Raw genomic sequence first — 22,524 nt, forward strand, 5'->3', positions numbered from 1 at the left:
ACTTTAGTAAATTTGTTAAAATACGTGAAAGACTTTATTAAATAGTTCTGAATTAGAACGAAGTTTAATGATATTATATTTAGGCAGCTTAAATTGTCTTAGAAGGAAGCGAGTCGAGGAAATTTGTTTTTCAGATCTTGCTGTAGCACGTGAGCAAAGAAATCGTTTATTTTTTTCTTGAGATTCTTCTCTTGATAGATTTAATTGAAACGAAACTATGGTAATGAACCTATCTCGAGAATAATGGAATAAAATCTTTACATACAGATCATTTCGTGTACGGAATGTAATTACTTGTTATTTAATCCAGAGATTTTTTTAGTGTTATTTTTTGAACAGCAATCAGAACTTAAGAGATCCTATACGATGTTGTGCTGAATTGATTTTATACTAGTATAAAGTCAGATAGGTTCTACTGATGTCAACCCAAACAGTTGTTCCATCTCTGTCTGATGAATTAACGGGTGGTCCTAGTGATCTAGTGATCTTGCGGTTTAGATATTTCTGTAAAGAAAACATATAAAGTATTATACATCGTTAGAAAGGTCTCAAAATTCTTAGTTTCTTTCCATATATCGCAACTTCGAATTCCGCACGGTGTGGCCTACAGACAAGTTGCTATCGATAAATTCCAATTTTTAAATGGGCCACCCAGGACCACCCTTTATTATTACAATTTTTGTACTACAGCAAATATTGATGCAAAATGCCGGATAAGGGCTATTTTCACTTGGAAGTATATTGCTGTCTAACAATAAGTAAAAACTGTTGTAACTACTGCTTGACCACAGGTCAAACCTGGATCTTGAATCAGAGGTTGCGTGAACCTCTGATTCAGGTCCAGTTGTTCAATCCACAGAGTAAATAACCATTTGAAATTTATAAATCGAACATGTTACCGATCTCATGTGGCACTTTTTTATTATTCACAGATTGTAAAATATTTTCTGGCTGATGCTGATAAGGGAATTATGGGATGCAGATATACTTTTTTGTGTTATTTTCGAATGATATCATAATAAAAAGTATCCCATAATTCAATTATCATTCAAAGCGCGCAAACCGAGCCTCCATTCTAGATACAGATTTAGGGGCACACCTCGTGTGACAACCTAAAAAAATGCCATTTTTGGGAATTAAAAAATAAAAAAAATTAGTGAATCGATCTATTTTGAGGATATATTTATACGTGTTTTGAGAATAAACAGTAAAAATTTTGAAATAAAATATTAAATATTTTTGAAATTACACGCGATCTCCGGCGGCGCCAAAAAAGGTCCTCCACTGCTGGAGCGATTGCAGCCTTCTTCTTTGATAAAACTAGAAAAAATGAATTCTTGTCAAACTAAAACATATTGTCTGTACGATGACCCTCGGGCGAACAAAAAATCAAAAATTGAAAACAAAATGGCGGCGTGTTGAAAAAAGTTGAATTTTTCCCAAAATTTTGGTCGCTTTTAGCCTGCCAAAATTCGATTTTTGATCAGATCAAAAAACTGGAGGGTCATCGTATGGAGAACTATATAGAGATGCAAAAAAAAATGATAGCGATCGGATTATTTGTCTCCGAGTAATCACTCCAGCAAATTCGAAAAATGCTGTTTTGAAAAAAAACTCGATTAAAGATAAAATGATTATTTTATCGATTTAAAATTATACTGTTGTTACTTTTAACCCTCCGTCGATCGGAGTGGTCTGGCCAGACTTTTTTCGATTTCAATTAAAAAAAAATACTTTTAGTAATCCTATCGACTTGAAATTTCTGGACTTTTCCTAAAATTTCATTAGCTGTCGATCAATGAAAAAATCAGGACGAAAAAATGTATGGTCCAGCCAGACCACTTCGACCGTTTGAAGGTAAATAAATACCCGACCGACGGAGGGTATAACCTATCGAAATATGGAAAAAAATAAAATTCGATTTTTTGAAAATTTTAAACTAGGTGGGTCCCTTATTGCTGTATAATTTATTCTTAAAAATGACTTCAGCGAAAAAATTTATGAAGTCAGGGCGTGTTTTTATCAGTCAATTCATCATAACTTTTTGAATCTGAAACGCCAAGCACAAGCCCAGAGAAATATTCATGAAATTAAACGAATGCTTATCGCCATGCTCAACTTGTACCAAGAGTTATATTGTCATTTGGGCGTGTGCTTGTGCGGGTGTATGACGTGGTCGGGGAGCCGATAGGTAATTCACTTATCAATGGAAATTATTATTGATTAGGATAACAGATTGATTTATTGATTTACCTATTGACTAATTTATACCTGTATGCGCATACCTGTATGTACCAATGGGGGCTCGTAGCGTTGTAGTAAGCGTCTAGCTCATAGACCTTATATACATGGACTGCTAGTAGAGCGCATAAAGTGTTCTCTTTTAGGTTAAAAACACGAGCGATCAAACATCACGTGAACCCAAGTAACTGTGAAATTTAAGCGATCGAGAGCATTCGACTGATCTCGGTAAAGCTCGTGTTCGTATTTGACGTTCCTCGGCCACAAAATTGCCTCCATACCTGAGAAATGTATGGGGACTAGCAGTCCATGTAATATAAGGTCAATAGTCTACCCAGTAAACACCGAGCGGCGGTAGCAATCTGAAATCCACATAGATTCCACATGCATGTCACATCGCTGCAGGCAAGCTTGTGGATTTCAGGTTGCTACCGCCGCTCAAATCACACGGTCTACTGGGTAGCCGCAGAACCCTACATCATCAAAACCGCGTTTTAAACAGTCAAGCAGTAGTGATAAAAGTTTATTTTTTTGCTTCACTATATATCTATGATATATAATCCATTGTTCAGAAAATACTTAAGATGAAAAAGAAAAAAACAGATGTTTACTATTTTCTGCAATTAAATTAAGTCATTTTATATATTTTTTGATATGTACTTGTAGCAAATTTCTTGCTAGACAAAAACAATAGTCTAAACTCTAAATTGTTGATAAAAATATTTTTGCAAGTGATAATAGCCCTTTCCAGCATTTCAGAATTAAATTAAAAATATAATTATTAAAAAAATCTAATAAAATAATATATCAAATATGGATACAAATATTCGGTTGCTTTAAGTTCTGAATTTTATTAAAAAAATTTAAAGGACAAGTATATACACGTATAAAATAATTTGTAAGTAGATGATTTTTCAAAAATGATTTTTGAGATAGTTTAAATAATCTACTATTCTGCCGAAAAATATATTGTGAACGCTTATTAAAATCCTTGCTCAAGTGCTATTAACTTCTGAATTTTTGTCCAGAAAATGTGATTTGTTAATTGTATGCTTTCTTAGGACTTGCACTGCATAAGAATAAATAATATCATTAAAAATTGCAAAAACTAATTTTCATGAAAGAATTTATTCTTTAAGGGGCACACCCAAACTTAAACCTGTGACAACCTAAGTAATGCTATTTTTGGGAATTAAAAAACAAAAAAAACTAGCAAATCCATCTATTTGAAATTTTGCGGGTATATTTATACATGTTTTGAGAATAAACAGTAAAATTTTTGAAATAAAATATTAAATATTTTTGAAATGACACGCGATCTCCGGCGGTGCCAAAAAGGCCCTCCACTGCTGGAGTGATTGCAGCCTTCCCTGTTGATAAAAACAACAAAAGAAAAATTCTGGTGAAACTAAAATATATTGTCTGTACGATGACCCTCGGGCGAACAAAAAAGTCACATATTGACACAATTGCGGCATGTTGAAAAAAAAGTTAAATTTTTCCCAAAATTTTGGTCGTTTTTGGCCTGCCAAAATTCGATTTTTGATCAGATCAAAAAAGTGGAGGGTCATCGTATGGAGAACTATATAGAGGAGATGCAAAAAAAAATGATAGCGATCAGATCATTTGTCTCCGAGTAATCACTCCAGCAAATTCGAAAAATGCTGTTTCGGGAAAAACGCATTTAAAGATAAAATGATCATTATACTATATAGTATATACTATATATATACTTTTTTAAATGGCTGTAACTCAAAAACTATTTAAGATATCGATTTAAAATTTTTGTATGTTATTTTTAAAGGTATAACCTATCGAAATATGGAAAAAAATAAAATTCGATTTTTTTTAATTTTACACTAGGTGTGCCCCTTAAGAGTTCTATATTAACTTTCTCTAAAGAAATCAGAATTTTTAATATTATTAATATTTTATACCCTCGACTCTCAATTTCCCTTCCCCAATACCCTTCTTGTATAAATAAGCGACTTCCTCGTTCATTAAATACATGTGCTGAAAATATCTGCACATGATAAATTCTAAGGTTAAAATATAGGCTTTAGAAAATGTATGCGGGCAAAAAATAATGATGTTTTTCTTTTTAAAGTTCGAGATGAAAAAGAACCACAAAGAATATAATACACAGTCGTTCGTTTGAATCATAATCGTATATTTAGACATCGAATTCATTTCAGTTTTGTGAAAGCCTATTAAATGGATAAAGGATAGATGATATAAATCATAAAAGCCGCATTATTTTGAGCCTTGTTTACTTACATTATGTATTTATGTTTCTCATTGTTATAAGGATAATAAAAACTTACAATACTATCTTACAATGGTAAATAATAACGACGAAAACTCGATACAACATTTACATTATAAATCTTTCGATTATTACAAAATATCAAACGCGGACTTTAGAACATTAGTGTTTAGAAAATTTGACCTCCAGCTGGTAAAAAACCTTATCATAATTGGTTAGTTGTGGTAGAGGTTGAAATGGCATGTGGTTCTTCTAGTTGCCAGAGCTTGAAGTGAATTTTGGTCCTTATATAGTTGGGTCTGCCAACCAGTGGGAAAGTCATTGTATCGTTTAGTATATTAGTTTTCGGAGATTTGTCAAAATTATCGACAAAGTGCATGTTTGTTGTTTTGTTTATTAACTAGATAACCGGACAGACGTTGTCTTGTACCCATATCTACAGTTTCTTAATATAATATACTAATATTTACCGTTTACCTAAAAATAATTATTGTTTTTTAAATTACTTTACACGCCAATTCAATTCAAAATCCATATACATTTATAATATGAGCGATGTTAAATGTAAAACTGATTTAAATTTTAAAACGAATTTTAAAAACATTGTGGAAAGATTAGTAAAACATGCAAAGAAATTATATATTGAAAAAAAGCTATATTGAAAATTTAATATCCAAAACTTGTGTTGGCGCCCCCTAAGGCGTGCGCTCGTATTTTTCGCAAGCATCGCATTAAAGGTAGGACCGGCCCTGATTAATTCTTAATTTCATATTTTAAGTGAATTAGTCATATCCTGTTCATATGTGTAACATTCAATCTGTCATACATATACTGCATCTTATATTATTTTAATTTCTGGCACATCTCAGCTGCTTTTTGGCAATAATAATGTAGACATTTCATTTTTATTATTCATAATCATAAATTTATTATACGATATTCTAATATTGTCTAGGTTCAAAAGTAATTTGAAATTTTTGACAGATGATAGTTTTCATTTATTTTCAATGTAAACAATGACATGTTGTTTTTTGCAATTTTTTTCATTTTTTCTACAATATTGCACATACATTCCAGTACTTTATAATCACAAGCAGCTTAGAAAATTTCCTTAACAAACTTCAGAAAGATTTATCAAAATCCGAATAATCGTTTAGGAGTATACAGTGAGTGCTTGTAATTTAATATAAACTTCATATAATACCGATAAAGCTCAAATTGATTCTACGTTTTAGTTAGAAAGCGTTTGTATGTTTTAAGGATCCAACTTCAAAGAACATTTAAAAAAAAATGCCAAATTGGTCCAGGCGTTGTTGAGTTATGCGCTTACCAACACATTTTGCGATTCATTTTTATATTATAGATAGATTAGCTTTCCAAAAGAAATATTAATTTTCCCAGAAAATCAGACTTTTTATTTTATTTGTAATTTTGAATCATTTGAGACCAATATGTAAAATGTATGTGTGTATTGTTTTACCCGAAACTTGACCTTTTATCAACATTTTTTCAAAATACATTACCGATTCAATTTTTTTCAAAAATATGTTGATGGAACTGATAAAGACTCGCATTGTCGCATTGACTAGTTTTTCGCGACGATCAGATGAGCCGTTTCTTTAGTACTCGCAAATTATGAAAATTTATCAAAGTAGCTAAATTTCAATTTTTATTAATTAAGACGATTATTTACAAATATTGCAAAGTATTTGCGACATTTTAAGGCAAAATTCCACTCATACCAAGTTGATTTATGAATTTATAATATGCAATTTTATAAAGTGAATACATATTATAGTTATTCATAACAAAAAAATCAAATTCTAATGCAATAACAAAAGTAAAATAATGAACGTTGAAACAAATATCATAAATGCCATAACTGCACTGAAATATGGTTTATAAGTCGAGAGAAAATAATTACATTTATTGTCGTAATTATTTTCCTCGAAATGTGATGAAAAACAACGTTGTTTATCGGAAAAATCAAAACAAAATAAAAATATAAACGGAGTCTGCAGAAATCGATTCAAAGCGTCTATTTTCAGTAAGAGAAAATAATTGAAATACAAGGATAGGATAATATATGAGCTTTTTAATTTTATTGACAAAAATAATGTTTAATTATTGTTTTTATAAATAAAATCTATACATAATAATTCAATAAATGTTTATATATATATTTATATATTTAATCCTGTATAAATCTATATATTGTGTAGGGAGCACTTTCTCATTTTCTGCATGATAAGTTTGATAAAAGCCTTCTATATAGTCTTATTATTTGCATTCCGGAATAAGGTCAAAGAATTATAAATTTAATTTAAACGCCATGTATTTTCATTAAGTAAGAAAACCGATTATTAAACAGCGAGTTTCGGAAAAATAAAGAGTGGGCAAAACTTTTTAAATTATGGAAATTTAACTTTGATGAGTAACTGAAAAAAGTACCTACAGACGGAATTCTCAAATCGAAAAGTTGGCTCATTAATAGCCATGATCGGATTAAAAGTTTTTATTTTTACTCAACTCTTTTCATGTGATGCGAATAATAACTTTGGTAATCAAATACTATCAACATTTTCTTTTTAAATACACCTATATACTATTATTTTCATGATGAATTTGACTCTGTGTTCTCGTGTTTTTTCGTGAAAGCAAATCATGGTAATAATTTGAAATATAATGTAATATATAATATATAAACTAGTGATGTATGGCATCGTGCCTTACGGCAAAATGCTGAAACTTTCCGTACCGTAACGAAAATGATCGAGGAATATTAAATGTTTTCATATAGATTTTTATAAATATTGTAACTATGTCTAATATTTATAAGAATTATATAAACTGAATTGCAAAGTTGAAATTATTTGTTTAAAGTATATTAGAACAGAATTAAAATTAAAATCTAAATTATTTTCGATATAAAAAATTTTTCTTGTAAAAAAAATTTTTTTTTGAAAAAAAATTACAATTTTTTTTCCAAAATCAATTATTTTGTTGAAACAAACAGAAAGTTCTTTGAATAATTCAAATCGGACGCTTAGATCTCTCAAAACCTGCCATTTTTTGCACATTTAGCCCCCTGTACCTTCGAAATGGCTGGACCTGCCTCTGCTAAAAACTAATCACCTCTTCTCCCAATCATTACGAATTGAATGTTTTTTAGATCATTCAAATCGGATACTCTGCTCTCTCAGAAACTCGATTTCTATTTTCTGCACTCTTTGCTCCGTAACGGCTGGACTTGCCTTTGCCAAAAACTAATCAGCACATCTTTCTATTAATAGGAATCGAAAGTTTTTTGAACAATTCAAATCGGTTGATCCGTGCGCCCGAAAACGTGGACGAAAAAATGCGGACATACAAAACACACACGCATCCATTTATTTGAGGTATGCGAAAATGTTCAGAAACCTTCAAAACGTCGAGAAATGCAAAAATTTTCATTTTCGATTTTCGGCCCGCTACTATAACTACGGGAAGTTAAAATATGTTAAATGTCTGAAATTCTACGTAGAATGCTTAATTTTTATATACTGATTATCATATAAGATATTTTGCGCCTTAATCTTGAGGTGTGTTACGTTACCTTCTAAATTTTTAATCATGTTATATTTTTTTAACTTCAGTATTTTAATAAATTTCTTTAGATTTTTACAAAAATATAATTTATAACACTTCAATGTTATTTTGCATTATCAATAATCAAAGTATTAAAGAAAAGAGTTTCGTTGAAACTTATACTTTTTATTGTATATATATATATATATATATATATATATAACTATTGTAGTCATAGCAAAAATTAGGAATTCTATTCACAACCAAAACTTTTGACATGGTATCGCCTCAGGTTCAGCCTTCATTAAAGCTTATTCTATGTGCTCTTCTATATATAAAACTATATTAAGGGCACGTATTCTGAATCTTAATTAAGTAAAATTAGTTACATAAAAAAATCGCCTAGGCCCATATGTTTATCCATAAATATAATCCATTAGACTAAATTACCAACATTTTTTGCTCAACTAATCAAATAAAATGTATTATACTTTTGGCCCCAATTAGAATTGCATATTAGGAGCCATAATATTCAGCCCTAAATTTTAACCCTTTGTGGTTAAAACATGAAGAAGGAATGGCATAAATACGTATTCAGATCATAAACACCAGAAGCCATTAATTTGCGGATATTACGATAAATGATCTCAGAAGCCATCAAAACCTTTATGCCCATAGATTTGTAATTAACTTGGCGAGAGATTAACTCATCGTCAGTGCAAACAATATTAAATCTTAATGATGCAGTCGATAAATTTAACTTTAGATTCTTAGCACGAACTTGACGTGTGTTAATTGATTAAATAAATAAATTGTATTTGCTCATAGAGAAATTTTAATTACTAATATATCTTAAGTAAAGTTCATACATTTTTTAACTTCCCATAGGCTATGTTATTGTAATCGTCCAAAAATTTCTGCATTTTTTCACGTTTTGAAGGTTTCTGAACATTTTGGCATACCTCATAAAAAATGGATGTGTGTGTGTGTATGTATGTATGGATAAAATTTTTCGTCCACGTTTTTAGGCGCACGGATCAACCGATTTGAATGGTTCAAAAAACATTCGATTTCTATTGATAGGGAGATGTGCTGATTAGTTTTTGGCAAAGGCAGGTCTAGCCGTTTTGGGGATACGGAACAAAGAAAGCAGCAAATAGAAATCGAGTCTTTGATAGATTGGAGCATCGGATTTCAATGATCCAAAATACATTCAATTCTTAAGGACGGGGAGAAATGTTGATTAGTTTTTTGCAAAGACAGGTCCAGCGGTTTCGGAGTACCGAGCTAAATGTGCAAAAAATGGCAGTTTTTTTAGAGAACTAAGCGTCCGATAGAATGGTTCAAAGAACTTTCTGCTTGTTTTAACAAAATAATTGCTTTTGGAAAAAAAATTAGGTTTAACTAGAATCCTTCAAAAAGCGATTTTTTGAAGCCTTTACAGCAGGCTACTCCCTTAAGGCCAAATGCTACTAACAACTAGTTTATTTATTTATCTATACATTCAGTAAACCATTTGATTTTCTATACTACTTTACATAAAATTGTGAAACCATCCTAGAGATGTTTTTCACATGAGGGTTACATTAAAAAATATGTGAGGAAGAAGTTCAATAATTTTTGCTGATTTTCGCTCGTATAACTTTGTGTTTATGAACTGAATAATAATGTAGAACGTTAATGGTTTATATAGAACACTTGAATCTCTGTTTACCCCAATTATCTATCTAGTTTAAATCAATATTTTAAGGCGCAATAGCGTTCAAGTATCTGCAATTCAGAGGCAGAAGTGCACACTATATATTATATTATATGGTATAATGTACTCCACAATTTCAATTATATGCGCTGCCGACAAAATATAATAGTTCGGTTATAATGTTGATAATTGATTAGTTATTTTATATAATTATCGATACATAGTGTTTTCTATTGATTCACCTGGCTGTCCACTATTGATTTCAATTGAATAATTATAACCTAATCATTTAATTTGTTCATTAATCTATCTAAAGTTATTTATGTGTCTAATTTGCCCTTATTATTATTAATTTTTATTCCGATAATTTGCATAAGTGACAAATTCGAAATTTATCACCCAATAAAAATATATCGGTTATTATCAATGTAAGGGGATAATTTAAATTTATTACAACGAGTTAATGTAAATAGATTGGTCTAATTACGCGAAATGTCGACGCAAAAGTGACAAGCGCTGCGCGTGGAATTAACTTTGCGAGTAATTGCATGTAATTATCAAATTTTGTTTAATTAATAATGTAACAGTGGCAATGTAAAGCATGTATATATATATATATATATATATATATATCTTATATATAAAAATGAAGCTCTCGATAAAATGATCCGCTAAAACTCGAAAACGCCTAAACCGATTTGGCCAATCTTAGTCTTGAAAAATTCGTGCTAATCAGTAGGATGCCAGTAAGGTGACATATTATTTCAAAATTGAGTAGAAACTTTACATTTTTAATTTGTTAATTTTAGTAGAAGCGTAATTTAAATAAAACAATCGACGGTGGCTAATACGTCAAATGTCAAACGTTTCTGACAGATGATGTTCAATTACGTTTGATAGGATGTTTTACGTGAATATTATTTAATTATGATTACATTGTAGTAAGTAGTTTTGTTTGTAGTTATATTTATACAAAAAAACATTATTAAACGGATCGCAAGTGTTACTAGAAACTCAAAATATCAACTTTTTGCGTTGTAGCACTCTTTTTTTGCGAATCATATTTTTCTCAAACACGGTGCTCTGAAACATCTCATTTGTATAATTATATACTCATTGGTATTTATAAAACATTTTCTAGGTTCTATTATTTTTTATTTATGTTATTTAAATTCAGAACCTAAATTTGGTATCGATCAAAGGGACATTTTACCGAATAACATTTTCCCAGTTATGATTTTCCAGTATTTGTCGAAGAAAAGATAGTAATGTATGGAGGTCCGGAGTTAAAAAGATCCACCATCGATGTGTCAAAAGCCAGTGAAGTTAAGCATTGTTTAACAATATTTGAAAGTAGAGGGGAAACGATATATAACCAGTTATAACAGTGATTCTCATGACTTTGCTATCGGAAGATAAACGGTAATTTTTGAAAATCCATAATAAAAGTATTTTCTTTCGTTTGTAGTTTTTTGGCATTTGTTAAAATTGTAACCTGTTTGTCACCTGGACGTTCCAAGTTACCCCGCCTATAGAGTAAAAAGGTCTAGATAACAAATTTTTGAAAGATATCAAAAAACACATTTCTACAATGATGAAGTAGATGGCAGTTTTACTAAACGTAATCATATAATTGTTCATTTGAAATGTGTTATTTGTTGTGATAAAATTGTTGTGGTTTTCACAATATAGTTCTTATTTGTTCAAAGTTAAATTGAACCTTTGTGCCTCGCCCTGCTCTACATATATACTTTTTATTAAATTTACTTCAATTCATCACATGTTACTTGAAATTTTTCAAAAAGCAGGTCAAAGAAGTAATACTTAACTCATTTTCTATCTCTACTTGCAGTAATTTGATTTTTTTTATAAGCTCTAGTATTATTTGCAATTATACACAAAATCCAGAATCAAAAAAAAAAACTGAAAAACTTGAAACGTAATCAATAAGTCGAAATACTAAAAAAGACTTGGATTGGATCATACCATGTTTTCTATATATATAGAAAGTGTATAAAACTTTCAGTTTGATTGTATTGACAAAATATAGACAACTAATGGGATTTATTGTTATTATAAAACCTCATTGTATATAGCATTGAAATAACACATCCTTATACACTAAAAGTATTAATATTTTTGATTCTCTAGAAATTGCTTAGAATATACCTTACTTAGCAAAACAACGTTTGCCGGGTCAGCTAGTATATAATGAATATATAGCGTAGAGCGGGTCTTAAGGTCTAGATGGCAATTTTTTGAAAACTATAAATAAACAACAGAACAAACTAAAATTTGTTTGTTTTTGATATGTGTTATTAGTTTTTATGTAGTAGCTTTGTTTTTCACAGTATAATTGCCAAAACTCAAATTGGACCTATGTGCTTCGCCCTATGCTATATACATATTATACATATTTTATATATCGTGACTCGTGGTATAATAGATTTTTAAAACAAACATGATAGTAACGAAATTTTAACCAGGGCTTCCCGTGCATTATATGAATAAGAAATAAATTAAATTCTAATGTCCATAATGAATTAAATTAAAACGAAATTAACCCTTGAATAAATTTTCCGTCACGTTCCTGTTTACAGAGCTCATGCTCAAAAAATACGAGTGTCATTTTTCATTATTCATGTCACGTACATGTGTTAAAATCTCATTTCGCGCCGCCTCGAACGACGCCGACGCCGGAGCCGGAGCCGGAGTCGAAGCCGGAGCCGAAACTCCGGGGCGGCTGTGGAGGCCGGAGAGACGGCGGTCCAGCGGCCAGTGAGTCAAGTAAACTGGGCGGACGTCTTCGAGATGTTATTTTCTTAAACCTCCACGCTGGCTGTTGGGTTTAATATTTTTTACTAGAGGAAGTTGAAATATAACTCGTGAACAAGAGAATAACTGATCATTAAAATTAAAACTCACTTTAAAATAATTTTGATAATATATCTGTCTAAGTCTAAATCTTCATGGTTTATTCCATTTTATTTTTTTATACATTAGAACACTATAACAAATGTATTCTGAATGGATAATATATATTAATTTGGAAATATGAACAAACAACACTCTTTTTGCACTATTTTATTAAATCGTGATTTTCACAAACGTTTGGAGACTACGTTTGTCTCATCATCAGTGTGTTATAATTTAAAATTCAAAATATGGAAACCTAAATTAGCATTATGTGTTATCCGTTACAAGTTGTTCGATATTCTATAGTGCAAAAAAAGTGTTGTTTGTTCATATTTCCAGATTAATTAGAACACTATGTTCATTAATTCATTTCTCATGTCTCTAGTTTCAAGTGTAATAATTAATAACTAATAAAGAAATAATTATTTATTTAACTTTGTTTTATATTATTTATATTAGTGATTAGTATACGTAAGGAATATTTGGTCCAAATTTTATATAATAAACGTGCAGAAATATAGAACGACCCATTTGGCCGACGTTGTAAATGGGTGATAGGTTACGCCCGCTATCAATCTTTATGTTAACTGACCCATTTCTAATATCGTTTAAGGTCTTATTTCCTACAAGAAACAATTTTTAACAAGTTTTTTTGCACTCGCATGCTTTTACGATTTTGTCTTACATCCGTTATTGATATCGTTGTATGGAATTAATGAACGAATGTCGTGTACATTTTAGTTTGTGGGGCTACAATAAGATTTTTTCACATATTAGTAGATTTTGAATCTAGTCTGCAGACTATAAATCTTTTTAATTTTATTTCAAATTAAAATCGTTATTAATTTTATTTGCTTCATATCTTCTTTTATATAAAAATGGAGCTCTCGATAAAATGAACCGCTAAAACTCGAAAACGGCTAAACCGATTTGGCCAGTCTTAGTCTTGAAAAATTCGTGCTTATCAGTAGGTTGTCTGGAAGGTGAGATATTATTTCAAAATCGCGTAGAAACTTTACATTTTTAATTCGATTTTTTTTTTAGAACCGTAATTTGAATAAAACAATGGACGGTGGCTAACACGTCAAACGTCAAATGTTTTACGTGAATATTATATAATTATTATTAAATTGTAGTAAGTAGTTTCGTTTGTAGTTTTAATTATACACAAAAACGTTATTAAACGGGCCGCAAGTGTTACTAGAAACTCAAAATATGAACTTTTTTAAATTGTTAATATGAAAATGCATTTTTTGGCGTTGTAGCACTCTGTTTTTACAAATCATATTTTTCTCAAACACGGTGCACTGAAAGATCTCATTTGTATAATTATATACTCATTGGTATTTATAAAACATTTTCTAGGTTATATTATTTTTTATTTATGTTATTTAAACTCAGAACCTAAATTTTGAATCGATCAAATTTTCTTGATTCTTATGACTTTGCTATCGGGAGATAAATGGTAATCTTTGAAAATCCATAATAAAAGTATTTTCTTGCGTTGGTAGTTTTTTTTAGCATTAACTAAAAATGTAATTATTTTGAAAAATACCTTTAAAATTAAAATAAGACATTAAATCTGTTTGCCACCTTGCCGTTCCAAGTTACTTCGTCTATGGGGTAAAAAGGTCTAGACAAATTTTTAAAAGTCAGCAAAGAAAAGCACATTTCTATAATAATGAAGTAGCTGGCAGTTTTACTGAACGTAGTCAGATAATTGTTCGTTTGAAATGTGTTATTTGTTGTGATATAATTGGTTTGATAATTATAATATAATTAATATTTACTCAAAGTCAAATTGGACCTTAGCGCCTCGCCCTGCTCTATATACGAGTATATACTTTTTATTAAATTTACTTTAATTCATCGAATGTTACTTGAATCTTTTCAAAATGCAGATCAAAGAAGAAATACTTAATTCATTTTCTATCACTCCTCGTAGAAAGTTGTAAATTTTGTTTAAGCTCAGTAATATTATTTACTATTATATACAAAATCCATAATCCAAAAAAAATCTGAAAAACTTGAAACGTAATCAATAAGTCGAAAGACCAAAGAAAGACTTGGATTGGATTATACCATGTTTTCTATAGAAAGTGTATAAAATTTCCAGTTTGATTGTATTGACAAAGTATAGACAAACTTATGGGGTTTATTGTTTTTATAATACGTCTTTGTATATAGCATTCAAACAACACATCTTTATACACTTGAAGTATTAATATTTTTGATTCTGAAATTGTTTAGAATATATCTTACTTAGCAAAACAACGTCTGCCGGGTCAGCTATTATATATATATATATATATATATATATATATATATATATATATATATATATATATATGTTACAATATTTTAGTAATATATATTATATGGTGATCGTTAAGCTATTCACGTTCTTAGTTATTAGGTATTTTCAGCAATGTCGTGTACTTTTCTTATGGACCTTCGCATGTTTATTCAGGATATGCGATCCTTTCGTTCGACTCTTCCTTTTCCGGCGTACCTGACCGATTTTCTTATTGGCATTTTGACGAGGGTACCTCTCACGTTTGTGACACCACAATATGGATTACCCTTTTAGAATAGTTGCCAGTCTATGCATCCATTTAATTTCCATGCGTGTTCATACTATATCTAATAATGTAAAAACGATTTTCGGCCACATTGGTAATAAGGAAACTAGTGGGGCGCATGGCATCGTGCCTTAAGGCAAATTGCTGGAACTTCCCGTATCAAATTTTTTTTTTTTTTAAAAGACTTTTGAAATTTTTGAAAAAAATTTACTTTGAAAAAGTTATATTTTTGAGAAACTAGAAATTTTTGAAAAAAAAAAAGATTTTTTTTGGAAAAAAGACTTTTTGGAAAAAAATGTTTTCTTTATTTTGAAATATTTTGGAAGTTCTGAACTTGTTTTGAAAGCAATCGTACTGCTTTAACTGCATAGAGACGAAATATCAAAGCGCGTAAGCGCCGCGTCGCCGTCTAACGGGTAAACATTAGTATGGAACCCATAGGAATGTAAACAAAATTTATACTTATTATTAAAATCTCTATAAAATATCTGATAATTTGATGTGCATATGTCTAATGATCATTTTTCAACGCCAAATGGCTTTTTTTTTCACTAGATCTCCGAAACCGCTAGACCTGCCAACATTTAAACAGTTGTTCATCTTGTCAATACAAGTAAAATGTTTTTTGAATTATTAAAATCGGACACTCCATTCTCTTAAAAATTGAGTTACCGTTTGTGGCACTTCTTGCCCCGTATCTAATCAGCTCATCTCCTTATAAACAGCAATCGAATGCTTTTTGAATAATTGAAATCGGTTGAACCGTGTTCCCGAAATCGTCGACGAAAATTTGTATCCGCACACAAACACACACATACATCAATTTTTTCTAAGGTATGTCAAGATGTTCAGAAACCTCTGAAACGTGAAGATATATAAAAGAATTCATTAGTGCGTTAGTGCTGAACTTTATGGATCAAAAGCTGCTGAACTTTTCGTACTTGGTTTTCATTCATTAAATCAATTGTTACCGTAATTTTATTTTTCACATATTATGTTATAAATTTGAATCTTATATGACAAAGTTTATTTTCATTCATATACATCTAGCTCATAAATTTCTGCTCACTTGGCAGGTAACCATCGATAAAAAGTCAGATTTTGGATCACATACACATATCTTCTTCAATTTTAATGTTGAACGAATGATTTGGAACGTAGAGACAATATAAAATCAGCAAATAGAATTTTTGGCGAAAACATCAACTTTTCTTTTGAGAAATTAATAAATCTAAATATTTTTTTGATCACACACACACTTCATAATTTTTTTTTATTAATTTATTGTCTTGACATCTCGATGCTTCCTTATTGCCACAATTAATTAAAAACAAATAATAATATATCTAAAGCTAGTGTTAAATAAACTAGTTTTCCACTTTTATACATCTAATTTAAATAGTTTTAAGAATTCTATTATAATATTATAAATTTCTATTGATTGTTGTCTAAGGAGTTGGGAGATGCTGGTTGGACATTGAGTTTTTTCCCTCTTGGGTGGTCCATCTAGTGGTTCTAGTGATCTAGTGATCTTACGATTTAGATATTTCTGTAAAGAAAACATATAAAGTATTATACATCGTTAGAAAGGTCTCAAAATTTTTAGTTTTTCCCCATATATCGCAACTTCGAACTCTGCAAGGTGTGGCCTACAAGCAAGTTGCTATCGATAAATTCCAATTTTTAAATGGGCCACTTTATATTTGTGTTGGCTGAAACGCCTGGCAATTTGATTTTTGAATTTTTCAATAAATAAATATAATTGTATAAAAATTTGAAGCTCACAGGAACAATGTCAATATTCGTTTTTTTTGCGTTGTTTCAAACCTCTTCAAACAAGTACATAGATTCATACATAAACAGCGGTGATCAAAAAGTACAGTAGCTCTCCGCCTATTATTTATCACATCGCCAAAAACTCGTAAAAAGCAACAATGCTCGAGTTCTTATCCAGTTTCGCGAAATGATTGAAAACCCTTTCACAAAAATTTGATAAGAACGTGCACTAAAAATTGTTTCCCGTCGCACTCGACACTATCTAGTCAAATCTATCACCTGAACTCTTAAAGTAGAGGTCACGATAGAGAGATAGTGGCCGAGAATCATGCGTACGGGATATTTGTCCGCCGAGGGCTATTTACCGAAATCGGGCAGTCGCCGATTAGATAGGGAAGCGCCAGAGCGCTCTTTTCTTATCGCGGTCAACGATTAACGGATGGTGCGGTGAACGACTGTCTTATCCGATTCGATTCCTGGGCGAAAGGCGTAGGCGGTAAATGATCTGCTGAAGGATATCAGACTTTAGAATTCAGATCACAAAGGACATGTACAGAACACCATTGATATGTTTTTGATGAGTTTTCTTGTAATACAATTATACATGACATTTTGAGCTAAGGTAAGTTTTAAGCTGTTTAAGTATCAAATTAATTGAGAGGTTGATCAATTAAATAAAACTAGTTGGTATTGGTATTGGTATTTTGCCTTGAGGCAAGTTACATGCACTACCCGTTATGTGTAAATAATCGACTTAATCGATGAAAAATAAATTAATTTATGAATGATTAAAAGTATTCCCACTGGATTTATTACACTTAATTGAAAACAAACGAAGACGTTAACTCGGACTTCTGAAAGCAAATTTTCACAAATCAATAATTTTTATAATTAAACCAGTTTCCGTAGGACTTTAATGGTTTAATATGCTCATTAAGACCAAGTACTCTATCGTTATACCAAGTAAATCGTCTAATTTTAATTTTAACAAACGTTAAAAAAACTACTCATTTTCTCAAACTTTGATGAATTTTAAAAATTAAACGACTTGTCGTAAGGCCGTAATATTTCAGCAAGTTCTATAAGACCATGATATATATCGCCAAAAAAAAGTTTCATAAAAATCGGCTTAATTTCTTTTTCAACAGCTAATTACAAGAAAACGGCTCGGTAGATTTTTACCTAAATCTAATCAGTATCATCCCCAACTAATATCTTTCGAACAGTTTTTGATTTTCTAAAACCGATTCGGTAGTTTGAGCTTAAATGCGGACGACTTTTTCAAATTACAAAAAAACGTCTCACAAAACTGGCAAACTATAGTCCTCATTGAGATACATCAAGTTTTTTTTGGTTTATTTTTCATAGCAAACTGTACATTTAGCTATATATTATTACAGATATATATTATTTGACTGCGTGAAAAGGATCGCTATCCAGCTAGATGTTTGATATTTTGTAGTAAATCATTGCAGATTCTTTTTTTGAGACGCTTTGGTAGTAAAGGCTTGAGCAGATCACACGCGAATTCGTTTGGATGACAACTTAGACGAGCTTTTTATCTGGAGCAGTAAAGACTAATTTCTTCTTCTTTAGTTCGAATTTTGAGATCTTGATGTATCAACCAATTGGGAACGTATTTTGTAGCGTTCACGATATTTTTCAAAATTTTATTTTGGAACCTTTGTAAAATAGAATATGTTTGATTTACTGGCCGCACCCCATAGTTGTAGGCCGTAGGACCATATTGGTTTAATAATTGTCTTGTATATTAGGAGTTTATTTTCTATTGTGACTTGTGATTTCCAGCTCATTAACCAATTAAGTTGCCTACGTTTTAATTCAAGCTTCTTTAGAATATGTTTATGCCAGGTTAGTCTTCTATGTAAATGTATTCCCAGATATTTAACAACATTGGATACAGGAACCAAATCACCATTCAATCTGACAGGGGGGCATGAACCTTGTCGCAAGGTAAAAGTAACGTGAACTGATCTAGAGTTATTCACTCTTATTCTCCACTTCTCTACTTCATCTACATGTTTTTGTAGATGAAGCATCAAATTAATTGAGATATTGATTAATTAAATAAAATAATTCAAATTTATTTAACTTTAATGCACTTATCGCAGTGATAGTAGTTCAGTCTCACTTACCAACAAAATTTCCTATATTATTTCCTTATATTTTGATTGAAATTCCAGCCCAAACAATGTAATTAAGAATCGTGAACCACTTTTTTTTATCCATTTTACTAAGAAATACCCCTTTTGGTCGTATTTTCCCCACCGAGTCGGGCGCTCGCGAGAGTATTCGGCCGCTCTGTGTGTGAGGAGAGGCGCGAGTCAAGAAGATTCCGATCAATACCGTGGGAGTTTCCTATATATCTAGACGAAGAATACTTGCGAAAATTGTCCTCTCACGCCGAATTCTCTGAGACAAGGTCCTTAAAGTAGGCCATTAGAATAAGGAAATTCATTTCGTTCTCTCGATATCTGTAATACCTTGATTAAATGGTAGTAAACGAAACCAATTGGAGAAAAGTCGCTGAAGTATGTTTATAGAGCGTTTTTTTTAATTTTAAGCTATTACAGTCAAATCAATTCGATTAAAAAAGTTAAGAAAACGCATCAGAAACATTTATTTCACATCGAGAATGAATTCTATTATTTTTAAACTCAGTTAAAATTTTTATGAATTGTTTAATTTAAAGACATTTTGTTAAATTAGTGATTAAAATTTTCAAAACACATCAGTTTTTTTTATATTCACTAATGTGATTATATAATTGAATTAATCCTTTCATATATATTGCACATATATAACCTCATTGTAGTAAAACTTCTTTAGGAGCGACTAGAGTGTAAATCCTGAATGCAACGGAAGTGCGTTACGGCAGATAAGTTAAGATAAGAGTCGAGTGCCAATGATTCGTCATTCGCTCTCGATGATATCATTTCTATACGGATCGATTGTGATTAGTCGTCGTGTATATGAATAGAGATCTGTCGTTTTAAGCGTACCGGCGTCAACGTAGTATGCGTACCGATATCAACAAGGAAATCAGCATAGATAAATAAACATTTCAAAGTTACATCGTAGTACAAATCTTGATTCAATGAAAAATGCCTCAATCAGAAGAATATTTTACTCTGTGCCCCGTAAATAATTATAATGAAAATAATAAAACAAATGCAGCATTTGCGCCGTGTATGAAACATAAGTTTATTAAAATAATTTCTATATTATTCGTAGTTTCTATAAATCTTTGAAGTTATTGAAATGGAAAATATTTTTTAGGCAAAACAGATGTTACAGCTGTTCAAAGAATGAGATTATATCGCCAGCGAAGAAGTAAAAAAATACCATCAGTCAATGAATGTATGTTAATTTCAATCACATGAAGTTCTTCAAACACAATTATTACATGATGAGTGAAGTTGCGAAAACATAATCCACTGTGTGAATGAATATTATAGAAGTTATTAACCAGCAATTACTTACTTCATTTCTGTAATGAAGGTTCGTTTCTAAATGCTAATTACAATGACAAACCGATCATGTCATATTTGAAGTATGACTTTAATTACATTGTTTTTGAATATTATACATATTTTTAATGCTATTATAAATATATAATTTATAATTTATTATTATATAAATGTGTATAAAAGTTGTCACTAATAAATGTGTGCATCACGAGTGTTACCATATAACTAATAAACATTATTCAAAATTGTTATATGATGTATTTATTTTTACTTCAATATCATCTTGTACAGTAGTAAATAAGTTTTACTTCAATCGCGTGTGAACCTTACGCGCACTCTTTTCTTTTGTTCAAGCATACCATATATTTAATATAGTGTCTTATTTTTGGTGAACTACTGGTGTCCTATTTTTGGTCGATAAGTCAACTATCTAAAATTATATTATATCGGTTAATAAACAAAGATCCATAATTTCACAGTTTAGAGAACAGAAAATGATTTCGCGAGTTTAAAGAAGCATCCCAGATAATGAGGAATGTTTATAATGAAAACATTGTGCAAATATTTTGAATAACTCTTAAGAAGTCCTTCGAAATTCCGCCCCCGTGCGACGAACGAGCTTGCCAAACATTTTCTCTGCTTAAAGTATGTCAAAGAAGGAATTAAAGATAATTTAGGGCATTAAGGTTATAAAATGATCAATTTATGCTAAAAATATTGCTTATACTTTCACAATTAGTCACGTACGTGTTCACAAATATTTACATAATTAATATTTGCATTGGTAAAGAAATCATAATGAAATATAAAAAGTAGATTCTTGGTAAGTTTTTTAATTTTGAAACGAATTTGAAATATAATAAACATGATTGTTTATTTATTTCAAAGGCAATTTAACTATATTCGTATTGAGTTTATTTGAATCTATCATCCTATAAATTAAAATTAAACTAGTGGGGTGTATGGTATGGCATCGTGCTTTAATTTAAATTGCTGGTACTTTCCGTACCTTAACGAAATGTTCGAGGAATATTGAATGCTTTCAAATAGATTATTATAAATATTGTAACATTGTCTAATATTTATAAGAATTATATTAATTGCAAAGTTGGAATTATTTATTTAAAGTATATTAGAACTTTAGACAGAATTAAAAATTAAATCTGAAGTATTTTCGAAATACAAAAAAAAACTAAAAAAAAAATGAAACAAAATATTTTTTTTCCAAAATCAATTATTTTGTTAAAACAAGCAGAAAGTTCTTTAAATCATTTAAATCGGACGCTTAGTTCTCTCAAAAACTGCCATTTTTTGCACATTTAGCTCTGTAGCTTTGAAATGGCTGGGCCTGCCTTTGCCAAAAACTGATAACCACTTCTCCCAATCATTACTAATTGAATGTTTTTTAGATCATTCAAATCGAATGCTCCGTTCTCTCAAAAACTCGATTTCTATTTTCTGCTCTCTTTGCTCTTTAACTCTGTAACTGCTGGACGTGCCTTTGCCAAAAACTAATCAGCACATTGACGAGAAATTGTATCCATACATACACACACACATCCATTTTTTCTGAGGTATGCCAAAATGTTCAGAAACCTTCAAAACGTGAAGAAATGTAAAAGTTTTCAATTTCGATTTTTGGACGATTACAATAACTTACCCCACGAGAAGTTAAAAACATAACTATTTATTCTTCAATATAATATCATAATGGCCCTATATACAAGTGTTCCATTTGAATCAAGTTTGAAAATGTATATATGTAAAATAATAAGACATTGCATTCACCGTTGCTATTATTAATAAAAATGAAATTCCAGACAAACTTTAGATGCTTCTTGCCAATGCTTGACTGATTCATTATGTATAACAACATTCTCAGATAATTATCTGCATTCAAAGTTAGAATTCCGCAAACGATGTTTGCCCCATTATGGCATTTTGTAATGAGTTATCTACTAAATTTCTGGCTCAGAATGTTGTTAC

The 22,524-nt window shown here is 30.4% G+C and overlaps 1 protein-coding gene across 1 annotated transcript in view; it reads left to right on the top strand.

The window, feature by feature from the left end:
- The window catches only part of LOC113383211 (acetylcholine receptor subunit alpha-like), a 124,532-nt gene that overhangs the window by 22,526 nt on the left and 79,482 nt on the right, over window positions 1–22,524 (top strand). The gene's annotated exons all lie outside the window — the stretch shown is intronic.

The sequence above is a fragment of the Ctenocephalides felis genome, unplaced genomic scaffold (genome assembly GCF_003426905.1).
Source record: "Ctenocephalides felis isolate EL2017-DRISC unplaced genomic scaffold, ASM342690v1 CF-g0.4_SCAFFOLD_03570, whole genome shotgun sequence".
Lineage (NCBI taxonomy): Eukaryota > Metazoa > Arthropoda > Insecta > Siphonaptera > Pulicidae > Ctenocephalides > Ctenocephalides felis.